The 21299-nt window shown below is 40.5% G+C and overlaps 1 protein-coding gene and 1 long non-coding RNA gene across 5 annotated transcripts in view; one reads left to right on the top strand and one right to left on the bottom strand.

The window, feature by feature from the left end:
• CACNB2 (calcium voltage-gated channel auxiliary subunit beta 2) overlaps positions 1-21299 on the bottom strand; it is a 424293-nt gene that overhangs the window by 338215 nt on the left and 64779 nt on the right. The window lies entirely within an intron of this gene.
• Positions 8487-10490, top strand: LOC120397994. Its single transcript, XR_005594124.1, has 3 exons — positions 8487-8508; positions 9463-9583; positions 10376-10490. It is a non-coding gene; the product is annotated as an uncharacterized LOC120397994 (long non-coding RNA).

Here is a 21299-nt window from a genome sequence, read left to right on the forward strand (position 1 = left end):
ACTTCTAAAACAGTGGGGATGTATCCTGGAAAGCAGCAATTCTGAAAAAGAATTAGGGATCATGATAGATAACCAATTGAACATGGGCTCCCTGCGATATGCTGTAGTTAATGTGCTCCTTGGATATATAAGCTGGAGATTATCAAGTAGGAAGTGACATTATGGATTTTAGTAAGGGCATTATTGAAATACTGTGTCCGGTTCTAGTGTCCACAATTCAAAAAGGTTATAAGAAAGTGGAAAGGTTGCAGAAAAGTGCTATGATAATGTTTTTAGATTTGCTAAACATGCCTTGTAGTAAGAGATTAAAGAAGCCCAATCTATTTACTTTATCCAAGAGAAGGTTAAGAGGTAACTTGATCATGGTCTATAAATGCATACATGGGAAAAAGGTTTCTGACAGTAGATGTCTCATTAATCTACCAGAAAAAGATATAACAAGACCAAATGTTTGGAAGCTAAAGCTAGATAAATTAAGACTAGAAATAAAGATGCAAATTTTTAACAGTGAAGGTAATTAACAACTGGAACAATTTACCTAGGGATGTAGTAGATTCACCATCATTTGAAGTCTTTAAATCAAAACATAATATTTTGTAAAAGATATCTTATAGCTCAAACAGAAATTATGAGCTTGATGCAGAAATTACCAAGTGAGATGTTCTGACCTGTTTTATGTAGGTCAAATCAAGTGACAATAATGGTCCCTTTTGGCCTTACAATCTATAATTATATGAAAGGTAATGTATAATAAATTATGTGACCCACTATTCAATCAAGGGCTACCCATCTCCTTGAGAGCAGCATGACCTTTACTCCCATTGGGAACAATGGAAACTAGAGGACATTATGAAAGAGGGCATCTTAAAAGAACACACCTATAACCTCAGTCCCATTAAGAAGAAGGGTACATGACACCCAATTTTAAAAGACATTTGTTTTTTGTGGAATTCTCTGTAAAAGAACATTAACTGGCCGACTCTGCTGAAGAAGATATTCTAAGTTCAAAGGTAATATAGAACCGCTATTATCATGGACAAAAATCTATTTGTTATCAAATTAAACAAGGTTACTGTTAAGTATATTAGTTATATATATGGACCTTATTCATCAATTATATTATATAATACACTTTCTTCAGTAATTTACATGGAAAAAAAATTACATTTCTGTAAAAACCTGTATGCATTTATCAGCATATGTTACTTGACCCACAAGAGAAAAATGTGTGCAAAAAAGAGTTGGAGACATTTTTGTAGTATAAAATTAGAAGCACTATCATCGTGAATGAATAAGAATACTGATAAATATGAGCTTTAGTTTTTCATTCAATACTATTTCCTGCTGCTGTCCTTATTTCTTTTTCTAGTTTCCACATTTTTCCATTTTCCTTCAGCTTCTCCACAGCTAACCCATCGTTCGTCGGCAAGTATCTCTCCATTTATATGCCACTTTGGCTTCCCAAATTTCTCTCAGCAGTTCCACTTGCTGCCAGGGGTGTTGCTGGGGGGGGGAGAGCTTGCAGGGGCTATAGCCACCCCAAAATTTGCCTTTGCCTCCCCACAGACACTCCCCCCAGTACAAAGGTAAAAAGTTATGCAGAAGTAAGGGTGATATGGTATGGAATTGCCAACCTTACTTCTCCGCTGCTGCTAGCAGTAGTGCTGCCTTCAGAGCTGCAGAAACAGAGAACAGATGCTGCTGGCCATGCACCCAGCTCTAAAGGAAGTGCTGCTGCCCGCAGGAGTGGAGAAGTAAGGGTGGCATGGTATGGCAGTGCCACCCTTACTTCTGCAGTTCTGCGCAGCCCTCACCCCCAATTTTCTGTCTAGCCTACCTCCAGCTCCCCCACTGGGAAGAGGCTGGTGCAGCCCCTGCTTGCTGCTCAAGTTTATCCATCTTCTCCAAAAAGATTGCTCTTCACTGAAATGTAACTTTCCTAATTTTTATTCAGAAACTGGATATAATCCACATTGGCATGTTTTCTATCCTTTGGTATCTATTCTATATTTCATTTCATGTTCCTTAACCTATTCAGATCTGTGTGTTAAGGCACCTAGCTATCTTTCCCTCTGAAATCTGTTTGCTGCTCTCTTCATGATCACCGCTCAAAAGGTTTGTTGAGTCACAGCTCTTATATTTGCCTAAACTATGACCACTTATCAGGGGCGGCTCCAGGCCCCAGCACGCCAAGCGCGTGCTTGGGGTGGCATGCCGCGGGGGTGCTCTGCCGGTCGCCGGGAGGGCGGCAGGCGGCTCCAGTGGACCTCCCGCAGGTGTGCCTGTGGAGGGTCAGCTGGCACGCCTGCGGGAGGTCCACCGGAGCCGTGGGACCAGCGGACCCTCCGCAGGCACGCCTGCGGGAGGTCCACCGGAGCCGCAGGACCGGCGACCGGCAGAGCGCCCCCCGCGGCGTGCCGCCGTGCTTGGGGCGGCGAAATGGCTAGAGCCGCCCCTGCCACTTATTACACTGGTCTACAATTTTTGAGAAGTCGTCTGCTTCAGAGATAAAATGTGGTATTTTATTATGTATTTTGATGTGCTGAATTCAAATATGACAATTAAAACAACTGATTGGCTACTGTTTCTAAGTTAAGTTTTTACATTTTATGTCTATGTATATTGTGTAGATAGTAGAGTTTTAATCATAAATTGTAAACCTAGGTCTTTTCATGTGTTTATGGTTGCTTTACATGATAATATTTCACCTGTCCTGTTTATGTAACACTTTAAAAATCAGCAAAAGGGTTATATAACTAAAATTTATTATGAAACAAAAGGCAAAAAACTATTATGTACAGAATTTAGTCCTATTCAGTGTCTACTCGGCGCTTCTTGGCTTGTCTCTTGTATTCATTAAATGGAGCATCTCTTGTCACTGTCCAGCAATAGTCTGCAAGCATTGATGGGCTCCATTTGCCCTGATAGTGTTTCTCCATTGTTGCAATGTCCTGGTGAAATCGCTCGCCGTGCTCATCGCTCACTGCTCCGCAGTTCGGTGGAAAAAAATCTAGATGAGAGTGCAAAAAATGTATCTTTAGTGACATGTTGCAACCAAGGCTTTTGTATGCCTTGAGGAGGTTTTCCACCAACAACCTGTAGTTGTCTGCCTTGTTGTTTCCGAGAAAATTTATTGCCTCTAACTGGAAGGCTTTCCATGCCGTCTTTTCCTTGCCACGCAGTGCATGGTCAAATGCATCATCTCGAAGAAGTTCACGAATCTGAGGACCAACAAAGACACTTTCCTTTATCTTAGCTTCACTTAACCTTGGAAATTTTCCACAGAGGTACTTGAAACCTGCTTGTGTTTTGTCAATGGCCTTGACAAAGTTCTTCATCAGACCCAGCTTGATGTGTAAGGGTGGTAACAAAATCTTCCTTGATTCAACAAGTGGTGGATGCTGAACGCTTTTCCTCCCAGGCTCCAATGACTGTCGGAGTGGCAAATCTTTCTTGATGTAGTGGGAATCTCTTGCACGACTATCCCATTTGCAGAGAAAACAGCAGTACTTTGTGTATCCAGTCTGCAGACCAAGCAAGAGAGCAACAACCTTCAAATCGCCACAAAGCTGCCACTGATGTTGGTTATAGTTTATGCACCTCAAAAGTTGTTTCATGTTGTCATAGGTTTCCTTCATATGGACTGCATGACCAACTGGAATTGATGGCAAAACATTGCCATTATGCAGTAAAACAGCTTTAAGACTCGTCTTCGATGAATCAATGAACAGTCTCCACTCATCTGGATCGTGAACGATGTTGAGGGCTGCCATCACACCATCAATGTTGTTGCAGGCTACAAGATCACCTTCCATGAAGAAGAATGGGACAAGATCCTTTTGACGGTCATGGAACATGGAAACCCTAACATCACCTGCCAGGAGATTCCACTGCTGTAGTCTGGAGCCCAACAGCTCTGCCTTACTCTTGGGTAGTTCCAAATCCCTGACAAGGTCATTCAGTTCACCTTGTGTTATGAGGTGTGGTTCAGAGGAGGAGGATGGGAGAAAATGTGGGTCCTGTGACATTGATGGTTCAGGACCAGAAGTTTCATCCTCTTCCTCTTCCTCGTCTGACTCAAGTGAGAATGATTCTGGTGCATCAGGAACCGGCAGTCCTTCTCCGTGGAGTACTGGGCATATAGCTGATGGAATGTTTGGATAATGCACAGTCCACTTTTTCTTCTTTGACACACCTTTCCAAACTGGAGGCACCATGCAGAAGTAACAATTGCTGGTATGATCTTGTTGGCTCTCTCCAAATTATTGGCACTGCAAAAGGCATAGATTTCCTTTTCCTGTTCAACCACTGGTGAAGATTTGTTGCACATGTGTTGCAGCATATGTGTGGGGCCCACCTCTTGTCCTGATCTCCAATTTTGCAGCCAAAATAAAGGTGATAGGCTTTCTTAACCATAGTGGTTATACTGCGCTTTTGTGATGCAAAAGTCACTTCACCACAAACATAGCAGAAGTTATCTGCACTGTTCACACAAGTACGAGGCATCTCTGCTCACTTTGGCTAAACAGAAATGTGTCCCTTTGCAAAATCAAACATTGACAAATAAGAGAGCACGACACTATATGATTTCTAGAGCTGATATAGGGCAATTTGTTCAGCAGAGTAATGTAAGCTTCGTTATGATTGCATCATCCATGACTTCTAGGAATAACATGATGCAATTCATATCATGTATGATGCAATACCAGCTTCAGATTGCATCATTCATTGTTTTGCCTAAAAAGCAAGTACTGTCCAAACCCAGTCATAGATTTATTCATAGATCCAGTCAAAGATGTATTTTAGTCATTTCTGGTTTAAATTGAGATCCCTTCCCTTTATAACTCACTTATCCTCCACTATTCCCAAGTCAAGGGTCGTATATACTGACCCAATAGCATATCTTGAAAACTAGAGCCAATCAACAATTTTAAGCATCATTTTCGTTCTCAGTGACCCAGAATTAGTAAAATGTGACTACATTCATTTCAGAAGCATTTTGGCTGTAGAGCAGCGTTATCAGTAATGACTCACACCTCTCCAGCAGCTTACTTGGGCCCCACACAGAGCTTCAAGAACAATGCCCAGATGAAATAATAAAGCATTTTTATTATTATTATTTTAAGACGAGGCCCCGCCATCTGTGTGCATTTGTTTTGGCAGTAGTTTATTGGTACAGACTACAGGAGGGGAAATCTGGTCTAGAAGAGGCAACTGATTGGTGGAATACTCTGTCTCACAGCAGTCTGCTCATGCACAGACAACAAAATAAGGTTCTAGATCTCATCTTCAGTAGCTTACTTGAGTCTCAATGGGGAAGGAGTTTACAAAAAGTAGGAACTTTTGCTGCTTTTGTAAAACCCAAGCAGGATAAGTAGGAGATTCTACATTTCAGGTACATACAGTAACTCCTCGCTTAACATTGTAGTTATGTTCCTGAAAAATGCGATGTTAAGCGAAACGATGTTAAGCGAATCCAATTTCCCCATAAGAATTAATGTAAATTGGGGGGGGAAGGGGAGTTAGGTTCCAGGGAAATATTTTTCACCAGATAAAAGACTCTACATACATACATACATACATACACACACACACACACACACACAGAGTATAAGTTTTAAACAAACAATTTAATACTGTTACGCAGCAATGATGATTGTGGGGCTTGGTTGAGGTGGTGAAGTCAGAGGGTGGGATATTTCCCAGGGAATGCCTTACTGCTAAATGATGAACTAGCAATCGGCTGAGCCCTCAAGGGTTATCTCATTTTTGTTAATGTAGCCTCATACTCTACAAGGTAGCACGAATGGAGGGAGGGGAGACAACATGGCAGACAGAGACAGAGACACACACTGTGTGTGAGAGAGAGAGATGTGCATTGGCCCTTTAAGTAAGCTGACCCCACTCTAAGTACATTGCCTTTTTAAGTAGATCATCAAGTTGAGACAGCAGCTGCTGCCAGCAAGCTCCCCCCCGCTATAGAAATGGGGTAAGTGGGGTGCAGTAGCAGGTGGAAGGAGGACACCCTGACATTAGCTCCACATCTTCTCCCCCCTCCCCTCTCTGCACAGCAAGCAAGAGGCTGTGGGGAGCAGCTCCAAGGCAGAGGGCAAGAGCAGCACATGGCAGTGGGGGAAGGGACAGCTGAACTGCCCGGCATTTGACAGCCTGCTGGGCAGCTGTCACATAGGGAACTTAGGGGAACGGGGAGCTGATGGGGGGCTGCTGGTCCATCCTGGTTCCAAGCCCCCACCAGCTAGCTCCAACATGCTGCTCTTCCTGCCAGCAGTGGACAAAGCTGGCAGGAAGAGCGGCTGCCAAACAATATTATAAGAGAGCATTGTGCAACTTTAAATGAGCATGTTCTCTAATTGATCAGCAACATAACAATGAAACAACGTTAAGCGTGATGACTGTTCAGTAACCCTACCATACATACCAGCACAAGTAGTTAGAAATCCAGATGGAAGCAGTACCCCAATCAGAGGAACCATTCCCTCAAAAACAGTAGGAAACCTCAGAGGGTGAGACATCCCAACAAAATTGGGAAATGAATTCCCCTAACAAAAGCAAGATGAGTGAGGTAATAACTTTGATTGGACCAACTTTTGCTGGTGAGAGAGACAAGCTGTCAAGCTCACACAGAGATCTTCTTCAGACCTGGGAAACATACTCCGAGTGTCACAGATAAATATAAGATGGAACAGACTGTTTAGCAGAAGTAGTTAACATGTATTTCAACAGACCATTCTAGGTGAAGTAGCTCCCCCTCCCTTCCTTTCCTCCTGATGACTGGAGGGGTGTTAACTGGCCATCTGACCTTGAATGGTCCTATAGTGGGGCAGCTGCCCCACTTTGGTGTGGAAAGGGTTAAAGCAAGCCAAAGAGGTTGCGCAGAGCCCCAGCCAATCCTGGAAGGGCTTATTGAGAGCCAATCAAGTGGAAGCTTGGAAGCAGCCTATAAGGGCCAGGCTGGGCCCTATAAGAAGGCCACAGGACAGAGAGGAACTCAGTCTCTCTCTGGAGCTTGAGGGAGGAGGACTGGCTGCAGGGCGAAGTACCTGGGACACAGCAGTGCTGGCCAGGGTCAGGGGAGCAAGCAGAGCTCCAGCCTGGCTGGCTCCCAGACTGTGGCCTTGATACAGGGGCCAAGTAGGTGCAGGGGCCCAGGGAAAGCAGGTAGTGACAGAGGGGAAGGAGAGGCAGTGAGCGGCTGCCAGCTATAGGGTCCCTGGGTCAGGGTCCAGAGTACCAGGTGGGCCTGGGCCCCCCTTTGCTCCACTGCCCACCAAGGGAAGTGGCCAGCCAAGGGATTGCAGTTTGCTCCTGAGAGAGGGACTAGACTAGGGGCTGCAGTTCACCACTGTGGCTAAAGTCTGGGCAAAGGACTGCCGGTCTCCCCAGAAGAGGAGAGACAACAGAGATGGGGCGCAGCTGGAGGGCCGGCCCTGATGAGGATGCCATGGTCTGGGAGCGACGTGGGTGCCCACAGACAACCGAGACAGTGGAGAAGCAGTGGCGGAGAGTGAGACACCACAAGAAGAGGGTGCCCTGCTGATGGACAGAGCTTATTCCCGCAGCAACCAGCAGGAGGTGCCAAGGTGATGAGCACAGCCTGTTACAGGTCCCTTGAAACTTGTATTAACTATGATGCTAAACAATCTGTTCCACCCTGTAGTTATCTGTGACACTCTGAGGTCTGGTCTACACTACAGATCTATATCAGTATAATTACATTGCTCCGGGGTGTGAAAAAGTCACACTCATGAGTGACATAGTTATACCAACCTAACCCTCATGTAGACATTGCTATGTTGGCAGGAGAGCTTCTTCTACTGACACAGCTACTGCTTCTCAGGGAGGTGGATTAACTACACCAACAGGAGAGTTTATTAAAGCACTAACGTGGTGCAACTGCGCCCATGCAGAGTTTTAAGTGTAGACCTGCCCTGAGTATGTTTTGCCGGCCTGAAGAAGAGCTCTGTGTAAGCTTGAAGGCTTGTATCTCTCCCCAACTGAAGTTGGTCCAATAAAAGAACCTCACCCTCTTTGTCTCTCTAATAACTTGGAACCAACATGGCTATAACACCACTGCACCTAACAGAGGCAGGCAGTCTCAATGGACTTCGGGAGTTCTGACAGCTATGAGTGCTCCTCAAGATGCGAGAACAGAAAGTAATCTGTTTCAGATGGATGATGTCCATCACTACAAACAATTTTGCTCCCAAGAAAAAAAATATTAACCTAAACTTTTATCTCAATCACAAAAAGGCTCCTAAAGAATACATGGAGCTTCTGAGAGGTATCAGGAATTCATAGTGAAGAAGATATACGTGGGTATGGACATGGAGTTTTGTTCCTTGAAGAAGATAAGTTTACAAAAATTGGGGATGAGCCTGAAGAGATTTAGACCTGAGATCTTTCTAAGAATCATTTCTATTTGTGAATGCCTGAAAAAAGCAGAGCGATCAGGAACCACTTGAGCAGGAAAAGAAAACATTCCACCAGGTAGATTGTAAATGAATGAATCTGTGCCTCAAACGGGAGCCAATACTAGCTTCTTTGTGTGAGACCTATTTGGACTGGCTAGTGGAATAGCAGTTAGCAAGGTCCTTTTGAGGGACAGAAAAGGAAACCAAGCAGAACAAACTGGGAAATGCTGCCAAGCAGTATCCAAGACAGATCTTAAGAGCTGGCAACCATGTTGAGTTATTTAGGGATAGACAGAGGTAAGCCACTATCCCTAGAATCAGCACAGAGTTGCTTCAGTCTAGAGATAGGATCTAACTCACCTTTATGTAGGCTCATGGGCACTTTAAGAGACAAGGCCATATAGCATAGGGTCAGAAGTCTCTCTGTGTAGTCCTCTGAATCTGTCCATTGCAGAAAAGTATCTGCCTGCCATCTGGGTCGCACGCCTTTTTTCAGTCTGGACCCCCCACCCCATGAAACCACCTTGTTGTGCTGCCCATAGGGGCTTCAGTTTACCTTTGATAACCCTTTCACTTCTTAGTTACAAATGTTAATGCAAACTAGATTATTAGTGCTCAAAATCACTATCATCTGTGTTGCTGGATTTCCACTCCATACGGCTAAATGCAGTGCCTTGCATGGTGTCAAGTATCAGAGGTGTAGCCGTGTTAGAGATTAACATGGCTACCCCTCTGATACTTATCATCTGTATGAAACTGGGATTGCCACTGCCCATGCTGGATCTGTTCTGTAGATAAGAGTCTTCAGTTTCCAGGGCTATTAATCTGCTGGTTTTCATAAGCATTACATTCACTTAAGACAAAACACCACATTACACAATGGTATCTAACGAAGACCTTGTGGGTCCGTAAATCTATCATATGTCCCCTTAGAACATGAAGGTCAAAAGATGAATGGCATTAATAGTGATTTGTACTTAGTCCAGACATCTAATGAAACTGCAGGTTATAACTTTTGTTTACTTTCTAGCATCAAGCAGAATCTGCTCTATATCAATTTGAAAAGTTCATAAACCAAACATTATTTTAAAAGTTCAAGAACTACACGCACATCATCATATAATGGAAGTGCTTAGTTTCCAAAATACGCTGTAAGTTTCCCTCTTTACATTCCTAAAAAGGCAGAAATATTTTAAAAGCATAGATTGAACATTTTGCATTGTTAATAACAATAGCCTTCTTAAAGCGCTTTTTACTTTTATTTATGTCACACTAAAACGCTAACAAAACATCACTGCACTGTATTTAAGACAGACTAGGAAAAGTACTGAAGCTAGGAAATGTCAGAAGAAATAATGTAGTTTTAATTAACTTTGCTGAATAAAGAGTCTGCTGAGAGCCTTTTTATTTTTCTCAGAAGGAATTATAGTACATTCTTTTCCAATTCTTGAGAATTAACTTTTCTGTTAAAAATGTAACGTAGAAAAATATAGTCCAGTATTTTTAGCCCAATTTTCAAAACTACCATCTAAATGATAGACACAATTTCTGCATTGTTACATGAAATAGATAATTTTGGTTTCAGAGTAGCAGCCGTGTTAGTCTGTATCCGCAAAAAAAAAAAAAAAAAAACAGGAGTACTTGTGGCACCTTAAAGACTAACAAATTTATGCTAAGAATCCATCTGTGTGCACATTGCATGCCCAAATTTTGAATGTATGTAGCCACTTTAATTGGTTTAAATGCCTGAAAATAAAAATTCCATCTCTTACTCTCAACCATCATGGTTCGTGTTGATTGTGAATTGCATAAGCTTTCTTTGGAAAGTTAGTTAACCACACAATTATGTGCTCAATGCTTTAAATAGCAAGGGTCAGAAGAGTACTAGACGTAATTTAGTTTCAGCTAATCTTTTCTTTTATTATTTCTTTGTCATTTCCAAGATGTAATTCCTCAGGCTGATTCCAATCACCACCACATTCCAGAATGCAGCATTTTGGGACATGAGAGTTACCAGAAATGCTACAGAAGCAAAAGAATTGGCTAACATGCTGTAAGATAAGTAGCAGTGAAAAAGTACATCAGAATGGTTTTGAATTTTTTTTTTCTAAATATTGATATCTAGCTCCATTGTTCTTAACAAGGTTCTAGTTGCTGAGATGTCACAGCAGTTGGGAGCTCGTCAACAGGTTTTTGCATAACCAAAAAAGATTTTTGAAAGGTTAGTTGCATTCAGTGCACATATTACTCTGTTCCTTTTTATTCAGGACATTCAACATTTAACTATACTATTAACTAATTCTATGCAAACCTTTGCAATTTACCTTTTAAATAGGACAGGTTAGTAAAGAAGGTAAATTAAGAATCTCCCACAGTTCTCATTTTCACATCTCTTATCATTTACAACTGTTATCGTGTACTCTCAATATGCTGCATCGTTAAACCAAATCATCTTTCTGATAATGTTACAAATACCAAAGGTTTAAATCAGCAAGTCTCTGATTAAATTGTTATGGTAAATTAAACAGAATGGATTGTTCATTATTATAATAATGAATATCTAATCTTTTAATGTTTTGAGGTACATTTGACTATCAATTTTGTGTGAATGCTCATGTTAACAGATTACTGTATTCAACACTCCTCTGGATGAATTTTAAATCATAAGAATAAAAGGGTTTCAAAGACAGCTATATGAAATATAAATATTTTGATTTACATATACAAGAAGCAAAAAATAAGTTCTTATCAAAATTTTGATATTTCAGTAATATTTTCAGATATTGATAACTTTATTTTAAATCATGACATGCATATATACCAGGGCATGGCTGCACATACAGTCTGAAGCATTGATAATAGGCTTTAAAACTATCATTAAAACATCATAAAACTCTGATCAGGAAAAGGGACTTTTTCCAGATATTATTTAAAAGTGGAAAGTGCTTTATTGAGGTGAATACTATAAGGGTAGTTTGCATCCTATGGACCACCATGGTAAATGTTTTGTCGCCTGTGGCCATGGTGGGTAGTGACAGAGCAAAGAAAGCAGTCAGGACTCAGCCAGCAGGTCTTGAATATAGCCAAGGTCCTATTCTGTTAAGGATTGAAAGGACCAACAGGGCCAACTTTATGTCAATTGCCACTTTGCAAACTAGTGTAAAGAATATAGGACACATGTAATATGATCACTTCTGCTCATTAAACAAGAATACTATTGCATTCTGCACTATTGTAAGGGCAAGCTTTGGAGCAGAACACTGCTATATGCTCTGCCAAAAGGGAGCTATAACAATGGCACATATGCTTTTGTGAGGTCAGTGAGGAGAAATTAGGGCGTAAGCTGCACAAATTGCACAGCTGTGTAAAACTATCAGAACCCATATACACTGCAGTAAACAACAAAACCAGTGAGTATATTACAATAACGACTAAACCATTGTAATAATAAGCAGTTGTACTTTATAGCACTTTACATCTTAAACAGGCTTGGCAGAATTAGATTTTTATCAGTAAGTGTCAGTAAAAGTTGATTTCACTGTACACATGCAAACGGACAAAAATATTTCCATTGATAATAATCAAACTAGACAGGTAGACAAAGGGGAAAAATGCTGCTTGAGAACTTTTTAGAGTTTGATTTAGGGATATTTACTTTGTATAACTTGCCGTGTGATGTTGATAAATTGTGTCTTAACAGTTAATTTTATAACGTTTTGAATTTTGATGTCTACTGTCATTAAATAATTGCCTGACTGTCCTATCATTTGACCTGCCCATAATTTCCTGCAACTGTAAACATTTAAATTTATAAATGAAAAAAATGCTTAAAATCCATACTTTTGCAAAACTGTACATTTTAATCAATAAACATAAAGCTTTAAAATAAATAGAAATATTATTCAGTTAAAATTATTTTAAAAAATTGAATTCTGCAAGCCTAATTGTAAAGCTCTATAGAAATAATAACTAGATAAACAGACATATTGCTAAAACCTATTTCTTCTCAGTTCTAACTTAGATGAAATTATAATACAATTCATCTCTTTGATCAAGGTATCTCTAATTTATCAAGCAGAGAAATTCAACAAATCTTATAGAATTTGATTTACCACAATATCTGTGTATTATTAGTGATTTTTTTTTAAGTAAAGGGAAAGAAAAGCCCTGTCTTAGAATAGGACTATTCTTCTCCAGTGTAACATCCAAATGATGCTGCTGAGTTTCTAAATTGCAGACTGTCATGGTTGCAAGTACCCCGTTTATAGTTATTACCGTATCTTTTGTTTCCCCCTACACAGTAAAAACAAAAGCTCAACAAGGCGGGCAAAAAGTATGAGATTTTTTTTTTAAATTTTGCTCACATACTGGTTAAAGGTATTGTGCTGAACAAAACCTCTAAGACTCTTGCATTGCTACTTCCAAATGTTTATGCATTCCTGATATTCTTATTGTATTATAAATGTTCCCTTTCCCATGGAGTCCCAGTTACTCCTACATTCTGTGGGGAAGGAGCTCCTCACTTCTGCAGGATCTTGAAGACCCTGACATGTATTTCTAACTCCCTTCTTCCCCAGCATGTGTAGCAGATGTCTCTCTGCACAGCCTCCCGGAACACACACACACTGCTACAGGGACAGCAGGAGGTAGAGCTGAGAGAAAGAGGCAATCTCAATGCTAGCATAACTGTGGGAGGCAGAGCATATAGGTCTGCAGTAAATGAGAATGTTGGTGTTTCATAGCCTGCCTGGAGTTATGATGAACCCAGTTTACCTACAATGGATGGCAACCCTAGTGATAGTCTCTGGCCAAATATGATGAGACCACCATGTTGGCGAGCATAAGGCTACTTTTATTACACTCTCTCTCGCTCCTCCAACTGAAAACTAGAGAGGGATGTGGAAATATATACTAGCCTCATGCACCCTATATAAAAAGCAATGAGGGCTTATATAGTGTGTAATGATTGACCCTGAAAAAGCCACTACTATGATGTTGTCATCAGCACTCTTACCTCTACGGAAACACTGTACAGAATCCATAAAACTTAAGTGAAATGTTTTTTTAAAAATATAAGTTAAAACAAGAACTATTTAAAATCTGAAATTATTAATAAAGATATGATACGGTAACCTTATTTTTAAAATAAAAGTTTAAAGGTAAATTTAAATTTCAGTTTGTTTTACCTGCCTATTCTCAGGTTGAGAGTCCTGTGTTTCTTCGGCAGGAGTTGATTCCTGCCCATTCTGAGGTTTAGGGTCCTGAGTTTTTTCTGCAGGAGTTGATTCCATCATTCACACTTAAAGTGGCACAAGGAGCTGTGTTCCTTACAAGACTTTAGTGTTACTGATAGCATCAGCTCTTGCAAAAAACCCAACAACACAGAAACCTGAACTCAGGTCTTGGCAGGTAAACAAAACAGGAAACATTTGTTTTAAAATATATACTTTTAGCATGCAATCTGTAACTTTACTTATAGACTATATTCTATTATTGGTTTAGCCTCAAACTATTATTTGAATCTATTTTAAAAAGCATTTCAGTCACTTAAGATACAAATGAAGTAGATACTATTAGAAAAAAGCCTTAAATGTGGGAATGACCAGATGGAGTCAACTTGTTCAAATCATGCAAGCTTACTGGGATGGATACCAACATTTGTGTGCTCTGTTGTTTGCCCTGAACACTTTTTTTTTTTTAAATCTCCAGTGACTGGTGCTATAGTACCCAAACAGTCCACAGAAGAAGCAAAGTGCCAGTGGAAAATAGAGCAAAACTCAGAATTGGGAACAGAACCGTAAGCACAACAGCAATAACAAAGAGAGAGAGAAGAACCTAGGCCAAATTCTGCCCTTGATTACACCCTGCAACTTCAATGGAAAGGAATCTCGCCTACCATGTTATAAATCAGGGTTGCCAGAATTGTGTTCAATTTAGAGTTATATTAAAAACTTGACAGGAACCTACCTATTAAATTTACCCAATCCAAATAAAAGACTAGTCTGCAACCAATCAAAATTTCTGGTAGAAGTACTGCCCACAGAAACCAGTTTCTCTATGCAGTGTTCAATCATGAAAAAAACCTCCCGACTTCGTGGGTCAGTGGGATGTATTTTATTAACACCTTATTGAACACACCTATCATCACATCAGAACTAGATTTCCTTGTAATGCAATCAGAATGTATAACATTTGACTCACCAGAATAAAAATAGAAATAACTTTCTTGCTGTGTTTCTTTGAAGATAAAATAGGAACACTCTTTTCTTACTCCTTCCCCTCATCTATTAAGTTTTATTATGGTGCTAAGGTGATCAATAACTAAGACTTTAATAAAACTCTTGTTTAATGCTTTAACATTAAACAATTGATTGTAGTCCAAGCTTTCATGTCAAGTTCTCACTAAGGTCTTGTCTACACTGGAACTTACAGCGCTGCAACTTTCTCGCTCAGGGGTGTGAAAAAACAGCCCCGTGAGCGCTGCAAGTTTCAGCACTGCAAAGTGGCAGTGTAGACAGTGCTCCAAGCGCTGGTAGCTACTCCCCACATCGAGGTGGTGTGGTTTGCTGTTGTTTTGTTGTTGTTGTTGTGGGTTTTTTGCTGGTGCCACAACTACACAGCCACGTTAAAGCGCTGCTGCGGCAGCGCTTTAACATTGCTAGTGAAAATATGTCCTTACTTCTGCCACCACCACTATTGAAGATAGGTAACCTTATATTAAAGATAAAAGAACAAAGAAAAGAGTATACCCCCATTCTTCTTGTCCCCTTCAATGACTCCAGATAAACAATGTCAAAAACAGGTGGCAGCTTTGTCCCATTAAAATTAACCAAACACACACATTTTGGTGATTTCAACCATAAACATTTCCTTCCATTTCTAGGAATGTTCAGCTTGCCATGACTTTACCAGGAGCAGTGAAGACCCCCTATCACAATTCTTTTAATTTACACAATTGGGCTCCAACTTTTCCTTACTTTTATAAACAATTTTATATAATGAGCTGAATTATACTTCTGGACAACTTAGACTACATAATGTTTTGAGCCAGACAAACAGATTGAAAATGTTTTCTTCACAAAGCACAGTTTCTTTTCCTTTAGTTGGGTAAACACAGCAACTTAAAAGCATCATGGAATGACCAGAATCCTATTGTGGGTCCAAAACATAACATTAAAAAATATCACTTTGCCCCAAAACTTCAACATATATCCCTGAAAGGTAATAATGTTCTGTGTTAGGTTACCACGAATATCAGCAGCCTTAAATAAGGACAGAAGATATGGATCATCCTGTGGTTTGTCTGCAGTAAAAGGGATAAAAGAAGCTCTATTTGAAATGATAGATGGACACAAATGTGCCCTTAAATTAGAAATAACAAACTCAAAAAGTTCAATTTGATAACCAAAAATACTGAACAATAGATAACTATTAATAGGCACAATTGTAAAAATAATAAAATCACCCATTTAAAAAAAACACATGAACAACAAAGAATGGCAGAATTCTTCAAAGTACTTTGAGAAGAAAGACAGTGAAACAAAAAGTCCTGGCAGCTATTGAGGAATTTTCCAGACCACTGTGAGGCAATTTCTAAAGCATCACATAGAATTTATGGACAATGAAGCTAGAAGGGAAAAAAGCCTACATGAAAATCTGACACCCCCCTCCCCCAAATTAAAACAAGATTAAAATCAGATTCTTTTTGGTGATTGAAGGACACCTACAAGGTGATTAATATTAATGTAGTGAGTGGATTCTAACTCACAGAAAAAATATCATAGAATCATAGAAGATTAATGTTGGAAGAGACCTCAAGAGGACATCTAGTCCAACCCCAACTAAATCGTCAAGCCAGGCTTTAAGGATGGAAATTCCACCACCTCCCTAGGTAACCCATTCCAGTGCTTCACCACCCTCCTAGTGAAATAGTTTTCCCCAATATTCAACCTAGGCCACCCCCACTGCAACTTGAGACCATTGCTCCTTGTTCTGTTATCTGCTATCACTGAGAACACCCCTTAAGGTAGTTGAAGGCTGCTATCAAATCCCCCCCCCACTCTCTCTTCTGTCGATTAAATAAGCCCAGTTCCCTCAGCCTCTCCTCATAAATCATGTGCCCCAGCCCCGATCATTTTTGTTGCTCTCTGCTGAACTCTCTCCAATTTGTCCACACCCTTTCTGTAGTGGGGGGAACAAAACTGGATGCAATACTCCAGATATGGCCTCAGAAGTGCCGAATAGAGGGGAACAATCACTTCCGTCGATCTGCTGGCAAATGCTCCTACTAATGCAGCCTAATATGCTCTTAGCCTTCTTGGCAACAAGGGCACACTGTTGATTCATATCCAGCTTCTCGTCCACTGTAATCCCCAGGTCTTTTATGTGGAACTGCTGCTTATCCAGTTGGTACCCAGCCTGTAGCAGTACATGGGATTCTTCCGTCCTAAGTCCAGGACTCTGCACTTGTCTTTGTTGAATCTCATCAGATTTCTTTTGGCCCAATCCTCCAATTTGTCTAGGTCACTCTGGACCCTATCCCTACCCTTCAGCAATCAAATACTACAGGCCACAAATTAAAAACTGAATTTGTGACAATAGGAATGGAGTGTTTTTCCTTGATTTCAGGGTAATTATACAAAATAACTAGACCTCAGAAAGAGAACCCAGTAATATAAAGCAGTGGTTTTAAAACTGCTGTTTCCATGGACCACTGCTGTTCATGTAACACTTGCTGGCAGTCCATGGAAAGCTCATTCATCACATGGTACTGGCTGTCCTTGTTTCAAGGTGCTAAATATTTTCCTAATAAGGTTAGCTACTGCTGTCGTTGCCACTAGGATATTATTCTTCACCAGTGTGAGGGAAGTTCACAAACATGAATCAGAAAGGTGGCGAGCTTAAGGACACTCTATTAAAACCTGGTCTACACTTTGAGAAATGAAGGTTACTTACTCGTAACCGGAGTTCTTTGAGATGACTGCATATTTACTCTTATGGGTATTGCACTGCCTGATGGTGCCTAATGGTAGAACCTTTTCCAAGCAGTGCCCATTAGAGCACACATGCACACCTCCCTACCCCTCCACTCAGCATCCCCAAAAGTTCCAAGAGTGAAGCTATAAAAGGGGGCACTGCGCTCTACACTGCCTCAGCTCCTTCCACCCCTAACCCAGAGAAACCATAATAAGACTCTCCGAAAGAAGGGAATAACAAGACACTAAGAAAGAGGGGAAAGTGGGCAAGAAGTGTGACTATGAAGAGTCATCTCAAAGAAACCTGGTGAGAAGTTAGTAACTCATTTCTTCATCAAGTAGCTCTGCATCTTTCCATTTATAGGCAGTTTGACAAGCAGTGCTGAAAAATGCAGGAGTTGGGAACAAAGTCCTAAATAATGTCTGAAGCACTGCTCATATCAATCAGATAATTACTTTTCTGATTGATATGAAATTCAGATACTATTTTTGGTAAAAACCTGGGATCAGGTCTAAGATCCACCTTATCTTTATAAAAAACCATAAACGGCGGGTTAGCCATCAATGTGTGCAATTCACTCACCCTTCTGGCTGACCTTATAGCAATAATGAACACTGCTTTAATAGACAAATGAAATAAGGAACTCTCTGCCAGGGATTCAAAAGGTGGCCTAATAAGCACAATAAGACCAGACCGAGAACCCAAGATGGGACTGGACCTTTAAAGGAGGATACATGTTAGATAACCTTCATAAACCTTTTAAACAGAATCACAAACATTGATCTACCATTGACCAAAACATGATATGCTGAAATAGCCACCAAAAGGGGAACTTTTAAAGAATTATTAGCTCACCCTTCAAATTTTAAGTCCATTAAATATTCCAAAATACATGGTATGGAAGCTGAAACTGGAGAATCAGAGTTTCCAAGCATCCATGCAAAAAATCTAGACCATTTAAAATAGTAACAGTTTCTAGGAGACAGTTTTCTATAATTAACCAGTACCAATATTCTGTACCAACAAGGAATAGGACTGTTCAAGACTACATGAAGTCTAATAGCTCAGGGTGTCAGATGAAGAGACTGAAAGTTCAGATTAAAGATCCTGCCTTGCTGCTGTGACAAGAGATCTGGAGACACAGAGACACACATGTAAAGGCTATCTGACCTGACAGAGGTCCATACATCATTGCTGTCTCAACCAACCTGGAGCCATCAATATCATTTTGTGCTGTCCTGACCCATCTTCTTCACCACTTTCTGAATTCATGGAAAGGGAGGAAAGGCATACAGAAGGAAGTCATCTGAGATGGACCCTCCCCTTTGTTGAACAGAAGATAGCACACTTTTTGTTGATCCTTGAAGCAAACAGGTCTACATAAGGCTAACCCCAATAGGAGAAAACATCTTGATTCTTGATTCTTCAGGGGTCACTTGTGAATCTGAGAAGTGTCCCTGCTGAGACAATCTGCTAGTACAGTGTGGTGCCTTCTAAATGCAGCGACACTGGAAGAATATACCACTCCCATAATTTGACCGCTTTGGCACATAACTTGTTTGTTCGCGTAATAAACAGCGGTTGTATTGTCCATTACTACTTGAACAACCATCCCTTTTATATGAGGAAGGGAGGATCTGAGGGCCAAATAAATGGTTCTTAATTGTAACACATTTTTGTGTAAACACTTTTCTTTAAAAGCCCAGTGATCCTGGATTGTAAACCAATTTAAGTGGGCTCCTCATTCACTGTTGGAAGCATTTTAATCTATGGTGAAGGGGAACTGAACAGGATACCTCTGAGAACATTTGATCTGTCTGTCCTCCACCTCAATGAATTTAAAACATCCTGAGGCATGGTGACAAACATTTGAAAATTATCCATATTGGGTTTGTAGATTAAAGACATCCAGTGCTGCATTTATTTCATTATGAGACAAGCAAATGAAGTTACATAAATGGTAGATGCCAAGAAGAGTATTGGCAAGCTTGAATTTGCAAAACCACTTTCCCTCTTTTTAGAAACCTGTCCTCTGGAAGAAAAGCTTTCCCTGGTACTATAGAACCTATAAAAAATTCTCTCAGTTGAACTGAAATTTGATTTATTTTTTAACACTGAAAAGCAGATCCAGACCTGAAAAAAGGAAGATTGTAAATGCATTGTGAAGTTACAGACCCTCATGCGCAGGAGTTTTTTGCAACTATCCCTCTGGAGACGAGTAAACAAAAACACCGTTTTCTCACATGTGCCACCAGCTCAGAAAGGCATTTTGAAAAGACACTTGGCACTGCAGGCAGGCCAAACAGGAGCACCTTATTCTGGAAATGGCATCCCACCACCATTAAACTCTGGTATTTTCGATGACCATATTGACTAGAGATATGAATATAAGTGTGCTATAAATTGAGAGCGGCAAACCAATCCATAGATGCAAGCGAGGTTAACAAACGAAACCAGAACTTCTGGATGTATCTGTTCAATTTTCTTAAATCTAAAATTGGATGGAGTCCCCATTTTTTTTCTGTACCAGGAAGAATCTTGAATAGAACCTAGGACCCCACAGACATTATGGTACCACCTTGACAGCTCCTATCTGAAGCAGCTTGTGTATTTACATAAGAAGAATAACCTCGTGAGAAGGTTTCCTGAAAAGGGAAGGCTAGATGGGATTGAAAGGGGGCAGTCTTTTAATGACATAGTCTTTCTTTATAATTTCTGGTACCCACAAGTCCAATGTAATCAGCCTCTATGTGTTGAGGAATTGGGCTATTCTGTCCCCAAATACAAGGGATGGATCCTGTCTGATTGATCCATTACTCTGAAACCTCCCATCAAATCTGAGGCCTGGTATTCAAGGAAGGTGAAGCAGATGAAGCAAATTGTTTAATCTTAGGTTGGAAAGACCTCTTTTTATGCTGGGTCTAGAATGAAGAGGGAGATTACTGGTGCTGTTTCTGACAGATCTGATTTGAGGAAAAATAAGCAGATTTGAAGCTGAAGAGGAGTAAAAGGTCTCCTTCTGATCAAGGAATAAAGACCTAAAGAACAAGCAGTGGATCTAGTTTCCTTTAATTTTTCCCCAAATTCATCAGTCTTATTTGCTGAAAAGATCATCTTTTTGACAGGGATACTGTCCACCTTAATTCTGGTGTCCCTGGCCAGAGAAGAGGAATGAAGCCAAGTATGTCTCTTCAAGATAGCTGTGGATTACAATGCTCTAGTGGAAGAGTTTGAAGCATCAAACAATGCTCTGAGGAGGGTATGCTTTGCCACACTTTGACCTTCTGTCAAAACAGCTTTAAGCTTTTATCATCTGGCAAATCTTGGACAAAGACAGGCATCCTTTCCCACAAGGGGAATTGGTAATGGGACATCACCGCCTGATAATTAGCCACTTTAATTTCCATAGAAGAGGAAGAAAAAACTTTTCTCCCAAGTGCATCAATTTTTCTCCCCCCTCTATCAGTAGGAGTGAAGTGAGTTTGGCCAGACATAAACCTGTTATTTGCAGCACTCACAAGTAGTGAATTTGGCACAGGATGTATCTGAAAGTAAGAAAACCCTTCATAGAATCATGCAGTTTGTCTGGTTTCTTGGAAATATGTTGACAGGGAGCAGGAGTTGACCAAACAGTGTTAGCAGGCTGCAAAAGACTCTCCAGGATAGGGAGCAACATCCTATTCATGGAGGTAGCCCAAAGAATGTTAAATACTGGATGGGAGGTTTCCTCCAGAGCCACCAAAGGTAAATTCAATGTGGCTACCAAATGTGGTCTACAAGGTCATGGAACCAAATGTAATCTAGAAGGTCAAAAGCATCCTCGGAAGGGGAGAAAGCAGAAGCTACACCTACCTGCTCATGAGGTGATAAATCAGAATCAAGGTTAGTATC

This window comes from Mauremys reevesii, linkage group 2 (assembly GCF_016161935.1).
Source record: "Mauremys reevesii isolate NIE-2019 linkage group 2, ASM1616193v1, whole genome shotgun sequence".
Classification (NCBI taxonomy): domain Eukaryota; kingdom Metazoa; phylum Chordata; order Testudines; family Geoemydidae; genus Mauremys; species Mauremys reevesii.